Source organism: Crocodylus porosus, unplaced genomic scaffold, assembly GCF_001723895.1.
Source record: "Crocodylus porosus isolate Cpor-Errol unplaced genomic scaffold, CroPor_comp1, whole genome shotgun sequence".
In the NCBI taxonomy this organism is placed as follows: Eukaryota; Metazoa; Chordata; order Crocodylia; family Crocodylidae; genus Crocodylus; species Crocodylus porosus.
Window position 1 is genome coordinate 5,358,395 of NW_017728911.1, and position 16,637 is coordinate 5,375,031.

General features: G+C 47.8%; 1 protein-coding gene across 3 annotated transcripts in view; it reads left to right on the forward strand.

Moving 5' to 3' along the window:
* LINGO1 (leucine rich repeat and Ig domain containing 1) overlaps window positions 1-16,637 on the forward strand; it is a 408,267-nt gene that overhangs the window by 153,013 nt on the left and 238,617 nt on the right. The window contains exon 3 of one of the 3 annotated variants that reach the window (XM_019533347.1): window positions 12,534-12,670. The exons of the other annotated variants lie outside the window; for them this stretch is intronic. The gene's annotated coding sequence lies outside the window, so the exon portion shown is untranslated. The remainder of the gene's footprint in view (window positions 1-12,533; window positions 12,671-16,637) is intronic. 3 annotated transcript variants of the gene reach the window in all.

A 16,637-nucleotide genomic window follows, 5' to 3' on the forward strand; every position in this document is an offset into this window, starting at 1 on the left:
TATGTGCTGCCTCCCTGGAGCCTGAGACTGGGTCTGGGGCTGGGAGGCAGCTGGGGCAGAAAGGCAGCAGATATTTGCAGCTGACCCAGGTTCTGGGTAGCTGCTGATAGCCATGGAGCCTTGGCTGCCCCTGGCAGGGCTTGCAGTGTCCCAGCTGTCTGCTGGGAGCAGCCCGAGCTTCTGACTGGCAGCAGGTACCCAGAGCTGGGGCTGGCTGCAGTCAGGAGGCTGGAAACAGCTGCTGCCTCCCTGGCCCCAACGTGTGCCGAGGAAAATGGCCTCGCGTGCCATGCTTGGCATGCATGCTGGGGGTTGCCAACCCCTGTATGTCACTCTTGGTAGGTACGCGTCTAAGTAGTTTGCCATAGAGTGCAGGTTTAGTCCTATTGCTGCTAGTACCCATTACTTCTAACTCAATGTGTTGAGGGGGAAAATGATGTCTAAATAAAACTCCAGCTGAAAAATGATGGAGGGTTGGATTCTGATCCAGATTTAGCACCCTTTAATTAAAACCAAAATGTTCTTGATTCTATTCTCTCAACTGCAGATAAGCATGCCTTTCACTGTTTGAAAATTATGGTAGACACCAGGGACTTAAATGTAGAGACAGATGAGGCATAAGAATAAAACTTCAGACAACGAGAGGTCTTGGGACTTCTTCATGAAAATGACAGTATGGATTCATAACAGGAAACTACAGCGGCAGACAAGTGGGGTGTCTCAAGAGGTAATACCATAGATGTATGTGGTTGTCATCACAGGCAGTCCAATACTGTGTAGAAATGGATCGTAGAGAAGAGGAGGGGTACCGAGTCTGTTGTTTTGATCAAGTGGGTTTTAGATGAGCAACAGCCACCCCTGGTTGAGACATCTCAGCCTCAAAAGACAGTGTAAGAACCAGCGGACTTGCCACTGCCAGACAGTAGTATTGCTTTTCTCCTGGGGAGGCAAACTATTCACACAACAATATTACATGCTTAGATTTTAATCAACAGTGTTAGTAGATTATGCATTGGAAATGGTGTTCTAGGTTAATAATTGTGCATTATATATTAACTGATTATATATTATCTCATTATGGGAAGGAGGATGTAGAGAATTGTACTTTAAGAGGGTCTGCTGTGAACTGGGTGGCACTGGTAGTTGTGTTGTGCAGAGGCTCATGCTGTGCTGTGCTGTGCTGTGCTGTGCTGTGCTGTGCTGTGCTGTGCTGATCAGCCGGATCCTGGGTAGAGTTGCCTTCCAGCAGACTTTATGGTTCCATGAGACTGCTGCACAGTGCAGGATGTGTAGGAAGCTATAAAGGTTAGGATAGTATAAAGGGTGTATGTCTCAGGAAGAAGCATGTAGTGAGCAAGGGGGACCTCTGAGGAGAAACATCTTGCGTAGGAGATCTGAACTGTAGCATGGAGGAGGAGCAGCAGTGCAGGTTCCGGTGGATCACCATGGCCCCTGCCACTTCATGAGCCCACCCTCATGGGGATGGGAAGGAGATCTGCTTCCTCCCCTGAAAATCTTGGGGCCATGCCTAGTGACTCACCCCATTTCAGGTGCATCTTGCAAGTATCTGTATGAAAGTAACAAGTTTGAGCGAGGATTAATCAGGTGTAAATAACAATACTCTGTATTTATAAACACTTACTCTGTATACAGCCAAGCCCTGGGTCTTGTAACTCTAACACATCATGAGCTTCACTCTTATATAACCTGTATTTAAATACTTCTTGGAGAAGACAGTGCCCTTTGTGCTTTACATGTAACAATACATGATGCATCTGCAGGGCTAAGCCAGCTGCTGCACCATGTCCTCAGACTGATGTTTGGGAAGACGTGGGCAGAGTCCTTCAGGGTGGTCCCCAGGAAGATTCATGGCCCTACAAGCATAGATGCCAAATTGCAGACTGCACTACAATTGTTCCACAGCTGAGCACTGCAATGGGGAAAGAGAGTGGGTGAACACTGTTCTCTGGTCCTCAAAGCACTGCCTCTGTGTGTTACTTCTGAATGTGCCAGATCCTTAGATGTCACTCGGGAGTGAATGGAAAGGCAGGTGTAAGAACCCGCTTCAGTTGTGGCTAGATTCTTGGTTTCAGCAGGTTGTGAGAACCAAACTACTCTTCCCTCTTTGGTTCCCAATTGCCATATAGACTTCCCTGATGAAATGAAAGCCATTCATATGGGGAAAGGCTCCAGCAAGCCATTGCTTGTTTTTCTGTAAGTAAGGGATGGAGGATGTTAAGAGCCCTAAATGTGACAGCAGTGGGATTTTAATATTTAAATCTCAATAAACTAAGGGGATCCAAACTGTGAAGCCCTGGGTCTGCTAAATTACAGATTCAGGAAGTACTTGGATTTTCTGCTTTGCTTCAATGTGTCATGGCAGTACAGGAGCGGACAGAGGCAGTCACGGTATTTCTCCCAGGCTTGTTTTATACCTCCCATTCTGTACCTCCCCTAAATTCTTGGGTGTCTGGATCTGAGACCTCTCACTGCTGTGCGTTCTGAGTATGTGATTAGGCAGACAGAAGCTGGTTCAGAACACAGGAGACCTCACTTCTCCCCTCATCTAAACCTCTAAGCAAACCCAAATGATTAATGATGGTTAAAACCATCAAGATTCCCCATTTGCTTTTGATTTTTTTTCTCTGTCTTGGGTCCTTGCAGTCTTAGGCCTTAAGTTGAAATACCACAATCCCATGAGAGAGGCTGTTTTGGACATGTTCTTGGCCTGACCAGAGGAGGCAGACAAGACCAGAAATGTCTCTGAAGAACCCATCCTGGAATTATTTTCTGCACAGTTGTTAGTCCCCAGTTATACACAAGGGTCCAAGGTGACTGGGTGTTTTTCTAAACTAATTTTTGCAGTTTTGCCTATTGAGAGATTACCAACCTCTGTCATACTGAGGCATGATGAGGCAAGAATTGGAGTCTGTGAATAAGAGACCTTAGGTAATGGAGGTGGTGGTAAACATGTGGCATGGCTGGCAAGAAGGCTTCTGGTGGTTAGTACAATCCAACCTTTATTTCCTCTAGCTTTGTGCATTCAAATGATAACACAATAGTTCCTAATGACAGTGATAAACAACAAACATGAGTCCCAGCCCCAGCCACTCAAAACTGCAGCTGAGGGACATGTCTCAAGCAATGAATAAGAACAATGGGAGCAGTGGCAGTGCGGGAACATAAAAAGCTTGTTAGGGAAAAGAGAGGTCATCTGTTGGAGGTCTTGGGGATGAAATGTGGATATGGGGCTGAAGGAGCGACTCAAGGTCTAGTGCAGTTAAGATGACTGCTTCTCTGAACCAAACCTGTAAGTTTAAGGTTTGTGCATTGCTTATCTATAATGTTAAATGTAAGTTAAATGTCACTTTAAAAATTGATGGGAGAGAGATCTTGCTAGTCTCCTTTTTAAGGTTAGACCAGAAGTTAAACTTGTTTTGCCCCCAAGGGGAAACTTCAGACTGTCATAGTAAAAAATGTCCCTGTGTACCATGCCCCCATGTGCATGCATGCATGTGTGTGTGTCATGCTGGGATTGAAATGCAGGGCAACACAAAAGGCACCGCTTGCATTTTCTGAGGGAAATCTTCACTTATATATTTTATATGTCATAATTTCCTGGTAGCATAAATATCAGATGGTTACACAAGCTGAGGACAGAGTTCCCAATATTTCCAGGATGGGTCGGTATTGAGCTGGAAAGATGTGGGCAGTGGAGTTCCACAAGGCTCGGTCCTTAAACCAGTGCTGTTCAATGTCTTCATCAGTGATTTGGATGAGGGCGTGAAAAGCACTCTGTCTAAATTTGCAGATGATACCAAATTATGGGGTAAAGTAAACACACCAGAGGGTAGGGAACGAATCCAGGTGGATCTGGACAGGTTGGAAAAATGGGCAGAACAGAATAGGATGCAGTTCAGTAAGGACAAATGCAAGGTGCTGCACCAAGGAGAAGGAATCACCAGTACATTTACGGGTTGGGGGAGGACCTTAGCAGCATAGCAGTGGAAAGGGATCTCGGAGTCACTGTTTACTCCAAGATGAACATGAGTCATCAATGTGACAAAGCAATTGGTAAAGCTAACCACACTTTATCATTAATTAGCAGGTGCATGACAAACAGGTCCAGAGAGGTGATACTGCCTTTTTATGTGACATTGGTCAGGCCGCAGTTGGAGTACTGTGTCCAGTTTTGGGCGCTGCACTTCAAGAGGGATGTGGATGACCTTGAGACAGTTCAGAGGAGGGCCACTTGTATGGTTAGGGGCCTGCAGGCAAAACCCTGTGAGGAGAGATTGAGGGCCCTAGATCTCTTCAGCCTCCCTAAGAGAAGGCTGAGAGGTGATCTTGTGGCCACCTACAAATTCATCAGGGCAGGACAGCATGGAATAGGAGATGCCCTATTTACCAGGGCACACCTTGGAGTAATTAGGAACAATGGCCACAAACTGATGGAGAGCATCAGTTAGATTATGTTAGACATCAGGAAGAATTTCTTTACAGTAAGAGTTGCCAGAATCTGGTATGGGCTTCCAAAGGAGGTAGTGCTCTCCCTTACCCTGGGGATCTTTAAGAAGACACTAGACAGGTACCTGGCTGGGGACATCTGACCCCAACACTCTTTCCTGCCCAGGGCAGGGGGTCGGACTCAGTGATCTGCTAAGGTCCCTTCTGATGCAAATATCTATGAACATTAAAAACCTGGCACATGACTTATTTATATGATCTAAAGCTGCAGAGTGTAAACTGTCTTCCCTCCCCAACTCCAGCCATTATGAAATGTAATTATGGTCATGATGCATGATGTTTGGAAGAAGGCCTTGCTTCATGCTGCTGGCAGCCTGGCTACCTGAAATGGATACCTGCAAGCCAGCTTTCCTTCCACTGCCTGACTGCAAAAGGTTCAGGTCCCTCCCCACAAATCAATGAGGAAGGGTGATAGAACTGCTCATTGCTGTGAAAGTTTAGTGCTAGACATGCATCCAACATCCGGGTACAGGGAAAGGGAGAATCTCCCCTATTCTGCATCCCCCGCCCTTCACCCAGAAGTTGCTCATCCAAACCGCCTACACCACTCAGAGGTACAAAACTGTGTGTAAAAGCACATGAGAATCAGCTTTGCTCAGCAGGTAGAATAGGAGATCTTTCAGCTCTTAGCAGCACCAGTAATTTTAGACTCATGTGCTACACTTCTTTGGCCCAAAGGAAATGTTTCAGTTTGGTTGAAGTGAGGAGCAGAGGTTCAGATTAGTTCTTACATTGTCCAGTTGGCTCCTTTCCTTCCCTGTATCCCAAGCATTGTGGAAGCTGGAGGTGGAATCAGGTATACAGGAACATTTTCCCATCTCCCCAGGGCCCATGCAGGATTGTTCCCTCATATTACAGTGCCTTGGGTCACGCTAGTGTTAGTGTTCCAAGTCTGAATTTTGCCATTCTTAATTTCCTCCCATTGCATCTAGTTGTATAAAACCTTGAACAGCACCAGCCTATATAAGTCCACTTCATTCTTATTGATTATACTCTCCTGATAATTAAGGGCTTGCTCCATCCTGAAGATGTCAGTGAATTCTCAGAGTTCCCACTTTAAAGTGTGGCTGTGTTTGGGTTTTCCCTGTTACTGTGCTGATAAATATAGTATTCTAGGAAGGGGTGTTAGATTGCTATCTGACTGTCCCATGGGAGCAGGCTGTGATGGAGCAGAACAAGTAGTGTTTACAGAGCGATGTTCCTGATAACAACCCAGATGGGTGTAGAAAACTGCGTTCACAGTCCTTTCAAGTGGAGAGACCAGGCTGGGAATGGCTTAGAAGCTGTATTTGGCTGAGGGTGTTGTGACTGAGTTCTCTGAGAAGGACAGTTATGGGACCTGGTGGCGGAAGGATTTTGCTCTCTTTCTGTTGATCCAGGTAAAGCATCCCCAGGTGGTCTGCCACCTTGAGTAACTCTCTTCCTGTTCAGCAACCTAAAGGCTCCACCATTGTTCTTGCTGTAACCTCTTGCAAAAGGAATGGAGAGGTGGCAAGGAGAGTGGCTTTAGCAGAGGGTCCAACAGTACAATCCAGGTATGGGAGCCACTGGATTGTCAAGCAGCTGGACTGAGATGCGAGGTGTGGTTCTGGCATCCATCAGTTCTGGCAGTGTAGATAATGGGAGTAAGGGCTCCTCTTGCCCTCCACTTGGTGCCTATTAACATTTCCCTTCTAGGGAGTTTATAAGCATTGCTTTTCATCTTGCCACAACCTCAGCTTTGATAAGATGAGTGTGCCCAGACCGTCTGTGTGGGAAAAATATTTCTCTGAATAAGACATGAAAGCCCATAAACCCTGCCCCTCTGCTACTGGGTTGGGTCATGGAGGGAGGAGCAGTGGCTGGAAGAATAGCAATTGTGTGTTGTGTAATGTTATCAACGCTAATGTTTCTTTCCAGGAAAGATTCCTATTTATAACTGGGATTAAAATATGAGGGGATGAGAGACAGATTATGTATACATAAAGAATATGAATGAAGACCTGTACAACCTAGCCCCTCCCCACTTCACAGTCTGGAGTGGGAAGATAGCCAGTAGAAATCTGTAGTATCATGTCTTTAGTCTTAGTATTATGGTCTGTTTTCAGCAAAGGTGTGATGAGTAAAACAGGCCTCAGAAGACTCCTACCCAGCTGCATTATTCCTAACTCAAATCTGATCCTAACCTCAAAGCTTTTTTTTACTTGGCTTCCTGAATGGTTTTTGGAGGTTATTTTTGCTCCACTAGTTCCACTAGATTCACTAGTAAATCATGCCATCCATTTAAAATAAAATCTTGTGCACCACACAGCCACCTTCATTCAATGCATATAGAGTTTCCACACTACTCTGAGGTGCAGAGAACCAACAAACCCATCATCTCCAGGTATGGGCCTGCATACAACCCCTTCACACAGAGTCCCATGTTCTGTGATCCCGTGCGCTGCACCACCGTGACTTTCACAAGCCTCGATATCCCCCATGATGTCCACCTTGCATGTTTAGTCTTTAGCAGAGGTGCAGAAGTAATAACTGTTCCCAAGTGGGATGATGGTCTCTACAAGGCTAGTTGGAAATGAAGATGAAACCCAGTTCTGAAAGATCAGTCTCTGAGGGAAATGCAGTTTCTACTGGAAAGCATCTCTTTGGAAGATTTCTGAGCAGCCTTGTTCAAAGGCAGTCTTGTTATCGTCTTTGCCTTGACATACTTTTGTGGAGAGAAGCTAATGGAAAGAGAGTTAGTGGACATGTCTAGCTAGTTTCTGTGGTTTCTGTCCACATGCAATATTGTTAGTAACCATGGAAGCCAACTCTATTCTACCCTGACAGCAGGCCAGGCTGCCTAGATGGCTGTCTGCCTGTATGCAAGTCATAAAGCGGTTTTGTTGGATGGACAGCACTCAAAAGGAATGTCTCCTTATTCCCCATCTTTGCAGCAGTCCACATGGCAGAACATTTTAGAAGGCACTGCACACGATGACTTTGACACTTGTGTTGTGCCATTGCGTCAACATTAATTTGACGGGCATTTTTCATTGTCCTATACAACTTATGATGGACCCATCAAATCAGAATTATCCTTTTACAACAAAGGAGCTTTTAATGTAAGCACAAATTTTTAACAGTTTATTATATCAGGCATTAAGTTGTGATATTAATGATGTAGCGTAATGCTCATAAAGACTTGCCATTAAAATGCTAAAGTGGGTTTATCAGATGCTTGCAGACCTTAAATTAACTTGTATTCCCTGTGTCCTATCTCAGCATGCATGGGGGAGAGGGCAGCTTTTGTAGCTAGAGGACTAGATTGGGACATGGGAGAGATGGTTTCAGTCCTCATTTTGTTGTTGATCTCCATGTTACTTTAGGGAAATCAGTGCATCTCCATGCCTCTGGTTGCCATCTGTAATATTGGGGTGATGCTGCCCAGTCTTGCAGGGGGTTGGGAGGAATGAGTTACTCCAGTGGCAAGAGCCATCAAAAGATTCTGGGATCTTAATCTAAAACTAGATATAGGATCTGGATTTTGAACTTCTGCTAAACTGAGGGGGGGCAGGGCGCATGATGGCCTAGACTAGAGTTTCAATTTAATCCTGGTACAGAGACAGAAGATGGCTGGAAAGTGGTCTAGGTTTTGTATGCAAACTCATCCACCAAGGCTGGATTAGAATGGAAATGAACACATCTGGGGTTTCTGTATGGGCCCTTCCATACAAAATCTGGAATGGATTCCTTAGGGCCTGTTTCCTGCAGCGTAGATAGCTTCTGGGCTTTATCCAAAGAAATGGATCCCAGAACATTAAAAGGGAAAGGCTGGGTTTCAACACTAAAGCCTTTCACAGACCAAAGCATCAAAAGACTGAGGATTCTGTCAGATCCAGTTGGCATGTGCTGCAGGAAAGGACTGGTGCACTGGGGCCATTCTTGGTGCCAGCCCAAAGTATGCCCCACTGTGGAGCTCCCAGCACCAGTACTGCATCAGTAGATAGTGTGCATGGCTGATCAGACCTTGTGTGCCTGGTCTTCTAGAGCTCCTTCCCCAGCTGCCCCTAGCACAGAAGACAAAAGCTTTTCTGAGCATCCACCCAAATATACCAGTTAGCAAAGCCATATGCTTCCCTGTAGGGTGGTCACACAAATGCTAATGCAAATCTATACATTTATGACCAGGCCATGTAGAGTCAGAGTGTTGTAGGAGGTTCAGAACAGCAGTCTGGAGTGGGGAGGGCAGTCTGTAAGAGCACCTATACACCAGCATGGAGGCTGCTTGGACACGCTGGAATTCCAGTGCGTCGGAGTAGACTCAATTAATTGAGTCTGCTGAAGCATGGCAATTGCCATGCCCCAGAAGCATCCTGTGTCTTACGTATCAGCATCACCATGCTTAAAAATGGTGGCGGGGGCGCTTGAACTAAAGCTTGTCAAATGGACTTTAGTTCAAGGGCCCCACTGCCTTTTCAAGCACAGGGAGACACAGTGGTACTTTAATTAGAGCAGCTCTCAGAGACAGTCTAATTAAAGTGCACCCTGCCTGCCCCCACCACCCCCTGATCATGTATAGAAGTGCTCTAAGGCTTTAGTGTTATTCCTTTAGGACTTCAGTTTAAAGTCTAGAGGACATTTGCAAAAGGGATCAGGCTGCCCTGAGGATAGTTCAGCCTCCATGTCAGTTCAGTCTGACATTTTCTTTCCCTGTGCAACCCTGGCAATGACTTCTGGCTTCTCTTGGTAGAACAGATGCATACAAGGAAACCTCTCTGTCATATACACCTGGGCTTTGTAGTCAAACTGCTGCTCCAGCTAACAAAAACCCATCACCTGGAGGGATCATTCTTGCCTTGAGTGAGAAGAGAAGTTGGTTTTCATGTTGATTCCAGCCCAGTTATCTTCTGTCCTTCACCTGGAAGGATCATCTATGTCTGAGATTAGAGGGGTATCATGCTCAGTATTCACTTTGTTCCAGGTTTCTTTCCCCTGCTTTGCATGGGTCTTTCCCCAGGAGAGAAGGGGGTTTATTCCCCTTGTTGAATTCTGTCTTTTGGCTCTCTTCAAGCTGATCTGTGGGAGGCAAATCATCATGGCCCATGCAGGTAGGCAGGGCTATCCTCACTGAGGATCTGGTAGTGAGAGCTCAGACTTGTTTACATGACTTAGTGCTGACCACTCTCCAGTGCATCCTGTGGGCATCTGGGTACAGCAAGTCTGACAGTTGTCATTTCAGCCATGCTCCTTCCCCTCCTCCCTCTCTGGCTCTTTGTGGATATGGTAAACTGAGGAGGGCACAGCACAAGGTTGGCTTAATCCCAACAGCAGCAGCAATATCAGTGCACCTTCTGTTGCCTCTGTGCCTAGTGCACATGTAATGCCTGGTGCAGCGAACATCATAAGGCAGGTAGCGGAGGCAGATCAGAAACTGGGAGTCCATTGGAGATGGACCACAGCATCCCCAGCAGGCTCCGTGACCTTATGGAGACTGGCTGAGGCCTCCAATGCTCAGAGAAAGCCAGACACAAACACAGCTGTCTCTCCTCTTGCATTCTTCTTGCTGCTTTTTTCTTTCCTTCCTTCCTCCCCCCTCTTTTTGGCTGATGGCCCAGAGCCAGGATTTTTTTGGTGTTTTTTCCAAGAAAATAAATCTTTTATCTGTTGACTACGATATCGCATTGGAAACAAAGTCCTACAAATCTTGTGTGTTTTATGGGCACCTTAATCTCCCTGGTTGTTTGCTGCAGCCCCAAACAAGCACAACAAAATGAGCAAGGAGATTAACCCCCGAAGGGCAGCCTGGAGCCTTGAGTACTGCAGAGAGACGAGTGCTAACCAGCCCAGGTATCTGGGGAAGAAGGGAACACCAGTGCCTGTGCATTCAGCACTGGGGAATCAGTGGGGCAGTCATTGTGGAGAACCTGGAAGATGTCTATTGTACTTGGGAGGTGTCCATTAGTAGATGTCAAAGGGTGGGGGGACTGTTGGCATGGTGCCATGGCTTTCAAGTGGTTAAGGGGTACAGGGTGGTTGTGCTGTAAAGAGCTCTGGAAAACAGGACAGTATTGCAGGAACTGGAAGTCCCCCTGCAGAGTTGGGAGTGTTGTGAGAGCTCAACTAACTGAGGATTGCCAAGAGCCTGGCAGCACCTTGTAGGTCACTTGTGCTCATAAAAGAGCAAAGCTATGAGAAGGGGCAGCAACACTGTACAGACAAGGGAAAGCCTCAGGCTTTAGGGACACTGGAGGTTCTGTCGACATCCCACAGGGTAGGGATGTAATGGGATGTATTGGAGGTGCTCACCCAGGGGAAGGCTCACCTTCAAGCAGATGGGACCTAAAGGGTCCACTTTCAAGGGTCCAGCTGTGCAGGATGTGCCCTTGGTGAGAGCGGTAGCTCCATGGCAGCTGGGCCTCTGCATGCTGTTTGCTGTAACCTTGCTGATGGGTCCCTGATGCAAACTGAGCCACCCAGGGACATTTGTGCCACAGTTGTAAGTGGGGGTGATGTTACTGCTGAACCATATTGGATTGAGCAGGAAAGTGGGAGGCACCAGAGGAGAGACTGTGAGAACAGGGTATGGCAGAGAGCAGAGGAGCCAGGCAGAAGGACTGGAAAGGGCCCACCTCTGTGTTTTTGTCAGAGGGTGTGAGAGAGGAGGCAGAAGCATGGAGAGGCACATGTGCTTGAGGGAGAAGAGGCCAGGAAGTGCCAGGGCCCATCCATGGGAAGTGTCCCCAGCACTGCCATAGCCTTGCCAAATGTTACGCCCACAGCAGCCCACCCACCAGCAGCCCTCAGCGTCACAAGCCTCCTCACATAATTTACAGCATCTGGCTTTGTTCAACTTCCAGCTTTAGTTTGGGAGAAGAAAAGAAAAATGCATTGGGGGGGAGAGGAAAAATGGCTCGTTTTACTTAATTATGACTGATTGTGACAGCTTGCATCTTTAGTCTGAAAAGTATCTGTGAGGTGCGGGCTGCTTCTCTCAATCGGGATAATTATGTTAATTAAAATGCTTTCTTTATAGCAGTTCTGATTAATAAAAACAGTTCCAGTGCTCTCTTTAAACACTCTAACCTTCTGTTGCACGGAAAAACTGGCTTTTCTCAGCAATTTATGACTTTTAAAACAGATTACAGTGGGACGGCCTGCTGCTTTCACACGGTAACGCTTCCTACACGGCTTGGGAACGCAGCCCTGCTTGGAAGAGAACAGAAGGGGAGGGGGAGAGACTCGGCCAGCAGAGCAGGAGCGGGTGGGATCTGTGGGGGGAGGCGTCGGGGAGCGAGGCATTGCTGCGCGCTTGCCAGGGAATAAAAATACCACTTATTTCTCTAATTGCTGTTTATTTCCTCTGCAAAGTATTGGGATAATTAACAAGCTCCCAATTAAGAAAAATTACATGTGGGGGGGAAAAAAGCAGGTAACTGTGCCAACCAAGCCTGTTCTCATGCTGGAAGGGGGATCGGAGGAGAAGGTTGCCTCTCTGATGACTTGTTTGCACACTAGCAGGAGCAGGCCACCATAGCTTCGGTGCAGGAAGTATCTAGGCTGCCTGAGCCCCCCCCCAGAGTTATTCTTAAACCCTATGCTTCTTGTGCCAGTAGCCCAGGTGACTCTGCCAAGATGGGAAAGTGTCATTATCTTAATTTTTTGCAGTGGGGGAACCACGGGGGTAAGTCAAGAGCAGAAATTCTCAGCTGCAGCCACAGTTTTGTTGAGTGACGTCCTTCCTGGATGCCCAGTTTGAGACACCTTGATCCTGGCCTTTGAAAAGGAGGGGGAGCTGTGTCAAGGTTGGACCAAGTGATGAAGTCTGGTCTGAACATTCAGGTCAACTCCTTACTCCTGGGGCAGTTGCCCTGCCCTCGTTACACCACTAATGGGAACGCTACGAATTCCAGGTGCCCAGTCCCTAGCAGTGTAACGAGGGCAGGGGGAACAGGGCAACCGCCTCGGGAGTAAGGAGTTGACCCAAATGTTCAAACCAGACTCTGTCACTTGGTCCCAGCCTAACACATCTCTGCTTCCCTTCACAGGACAGTCCCATCTCTCACCAACACCTTCCCTGACCCTGAAGGCTCCCTCTGGCAGGGCAAGCTAAAGTGTCCTGAATGTGTTTGTGGCCTCATCCCTCTCATAGCCCTGGGCAACTGCAGTCCTGGTGCACATTTAGGTAAGGCCCTGACTCAGCGCCACGAACACCATAGCAAATGTCACGCACGTGCAGGACAAGTCGGAGTCAGGAAGAGCAGTCGATGGCACTGCAACAAACCAATCTCCATCCATCTGCTCCAGGCCCTGAACCCAGCCTGCCTCTCAGTACAGGGAAGTTGATCTGGCACTTGGCATAGGTTGGCCTGGACGGAGTGGATGTCTCCTCATACCCTCCTTACCCAAGGCGAAAAGCGAGGGGCATGGCCTAGCCCAGAGGGGACAGACCTCATCTTGAGCTCAGCAGGATTGTAATAGGGGGGTGCTCAAACCTTGGCCCGCGGGCCAGATCCCCATGGACCATTGCCCTGTGCACAGGCCTGATCCCAGTGTACAGGACTGGATGGAGGTATTATGGGGCCCCAGGGGTATGTGGGGGTCCAGTCTGGCCTTCAGGCCAGGCCTGTGCCATTCATTCAGCCAAAATGCTGAGCGCCTCTGTTACATGTATTTGCCCACCAGAGGGTGGAAGGAAGAGCAAGAGAGCCAAGCCTGATGACCCTCTCCCTACCCCAAGCCAGCCAGGTTGGCCTCCCTTTCCCGACCCACTCAGATGCAGCCCAGAATAGCTTGGGAGGTCCTTGTCTCTGTAACCTTCCTCTCCCCACAGCAGACCTCTGGCCCCTTCTGTAATGGGGCGGGGGGACGGGGAGGTGGGAAGTGCTGGCAGTCCTTGCTGACCTCTCTCCTCTGGCAAAGATGTGTTTGGTGCGTGCTCCTTTGAGCGCAGCATTCAAGACCGGCCTTAGGGCGTCTCTGCTCCAGCAGTGGACTCTCATCCCTTAGCTGCAATTATCTGCTTGTCTGCCTGCCCTTATCTCTCTATCCATCGTGTATGTGCCGGTTAGCAGATCTGTCAATCTCCCTCCACGATCTCTGGGGTTTCCAGTTATCCATTTGTATCTCTCTCTCTCCACCCAATTTGCTTCTCATCTTCTGGTCTTCTGTCAGCTTGCAAGCTGTTACCCCACACATTGCACCCTAGGAGCCCGGATGGTGCAGGGAATCCATGCAATGACTGCACCTAGAGAGCAACCCAGATATTGGATTACAAACCAGGCTGAAGGGACTTGCCTGTGCCACAGGGGGTGTAGGTTCAGCTCTCATTTGTGATTCCTTGCACAAACCTGAGCATCTTATTTAATATACTTGGGCCTCAGTGTCTCATCTGATACTTGCAGTGCTCTACAGGGAAACTGGAAGGAGGCATCTGTTTTAGCTAAGGAAGCTTTCCTGTAGGAGTCCCTGGGTGAGTATGCCCTGTCAGGCCACTGTCTGGGCCGAGGATGTGCAAGTCAGCAGGCCTTTGTTTCACTGGGGGGAGCCATTCTCCCTTCCACCTCCCTGATCCATCCCAAAGGCTCAGCTACCATGGGCCTCTCCTACTTCCTGCACAGTTGCAGACCTCGCTGTTCATCAACTGTCCCAAGCTGTTTATCCAGCGTCTTCCCGAAAGCCTCTCGTGAAGGAGATTCCACAGCTTCCCAGAGTAGCTTGTTGCAAGGAGTTTACTTGGCCCAGTGGCTGGCTTTCCCAGGCTGGGGGAGGAGGTGGGAGAGAGAAGGTGGAGGGAGGGCAGCAAGGCCTTCATCTGAGGTGTCCTTCCAGTTGTACGTTGGCTGATCTTAGCACAAAGAGCTTTGCAGAAAGAGTTCTCTCCCCTTCTCTTTTTCCCCACCTTATCCTTCTTCACCCCATCTTTCTTTTTCTCCATATGTGCAATGTATTCCTCTCCACTCCTCTCTCCCAGTCTCTTGCAACACAAATATAACTCAAATGGGGAAAGACACCCACTATTTATCTTCCCTGAGTGAAACTATGCACCAGCATCCTCACCTGAAGGCAGGAGCACTGTGCATTGCTTGTTGCTTGTAATAAAACTGAGTGCCACAGACGGGTCCCAGCCAGGGCCATGCAGCTGACCGTAATGAAAAGGCACTGGAAAATGCTGCTCTTGATACCCACCAGTCCTGCCAGTCAAATTGGGGAAGCAGCTGCATGTCCCCAGCAGGAAATTTGTTCACACCTTTGCAAGTGCCCTTCTGCTCCCCATCCTACTTGTTTCCTTTCCCTCCTCCAGACTCCATATCCAATTCAAGCTGGTCAACAGGCCTCCACAAAGAAGACACCAAAGGCAGCCTTCTACTAATGATGCAGTGAAGTAAGGACTGGTGGTGATGACAGGTATCCAGTGCCTGCAGGGCATTATCCCTAGCATGTTTTGCCAAGCAACGTGGGATATAAAGCTGCAGGAGGCCTGAGTAATGTGGAAAGACATGTGAAGTATTGGAGAGCCCTGGGGTGAACTTGGTCTCCTGCCCATAGATAAAGGATTCTAAGTGTGTGTAAGGTACAAGCCAAGAAGCTTGTTGGAGAAATAATAAAAGCAGAGGGGCTGTCCCTTCTTCTGCTGTCTTGGTGTTTATATTACCCTGCTCAACCAAACCTGGGTGGCTGGACAAAACAATTAACTTGGTCATTAAAGGTGCAAGATCTCAGGAGCCCATTTGGATCTTTGTAGTGGGACTTTGAAGTCAGGTGTCTGGAATCGAAGCTGGTTTGGAGAGGCTTGGCATCTGGCATTCCCTGTGTGCCCTGGGTCTGTCCACCACACTCTTCAGGTCCAAGCCTAAGCTTGGCCCCTTTTTACTTAAGAGCTGACTTCCAGTAGTTGAAAAATAGGGAGTTAGAAATCATTGCAGCCCACGTAAGTGGCTTGTGTTTTGGGGGATTGGAAAGGGCAGCAACTCATTAATTCAGAATGCTCCCTGAACTTCTGAACTTTGAGTTTTGCCTTTCTCCTTCTACCACAACAGGGGAGGGAAAAAGCTAAAACAAACAAAACAAAAAGTCAAGTTGTTTTCCAATTGTATCAAACAAGCATTTTTAAGAACCACTGACATGCTGAAAAAACAGTTCTGTACAAGTACTTTTCATTTGAAAACTTTTGTCTAGGTTTTACCTCTGATTATACTGATAGGATCCTCAGAACATTTCCTGCACTCCCCCTTCCCCCAGGGGCTGGGTGAGCAGTCAGTGTTTGAGGTACCTACACTGAACTAGCTGCTTTTTTCAATTCCTTTTCAGTGAAGCAGGTCCTGGCCTCAAAACTCACTGAGTCCTCTTGGGCTTTGGGGATGTTTTAAACTTCATGTCCAAATCTGAATGCAGATTTTTGCAAATGGTGGTCTACTTAATGACAGGCCAACATCAAACATGGGCTCCAAAACCCCTAGTTGTCAACAGCTGGCTCCCCATCTTCTTTCCTCTCCCATTTCTGTCTCTTCTGTTCCACACTTTGTTCTTTATTTCCCCCTTCTATACCTTCCTTCACCCTCTTCCTCCTGTGCTCTCTTTCCTTTCTGCCCATCTGACTCTTCTGTGATTTGTGTTACGGGTCACTTGTGGCTGGACTAAGCCCAGCATAGTCCCTGTTGGCTCTGGGGTGAAGGTGTGAGTGCTTGTCCCACCAACCCAAGGGTCTGAAGGTATGTGTTGTGGGGGATGCTAGTGAGCTCAGTGCTGGGCTTCATTGACATGCGCAACTCAAATAGCTGGTCAGGTTCACTGCACTTCCTGTATATGGGTGTATATTTCAGAGTGGTGTCCTGTCTGCTCTGGATTCAGCCTGGCAATTGCAGCTACAGTTTCTGGGTGATTCTCTGACTCTCTGAGTCTACCTAGGAAGTTCACCCACCCGTTTCTTTCTTTCCTTAGCTTCCCCCATGCTTTTGTTCCTCTTTCTCCTCACTTGGTAATCAGTGTCCCTCTCTTTTTTCTTTCCCTTTGATTCCTCCCTTGCGTGTAATCTGTAGGTACCAGGCAATGAGCTGCTCCTCTCCCCAGAAGATTAGTTAGGAGACTCCAGCTGTTCTGAGAAATGACTAATAGCTGCTCACCCTCATCCTCGTATCAATACTCAAGCTCCT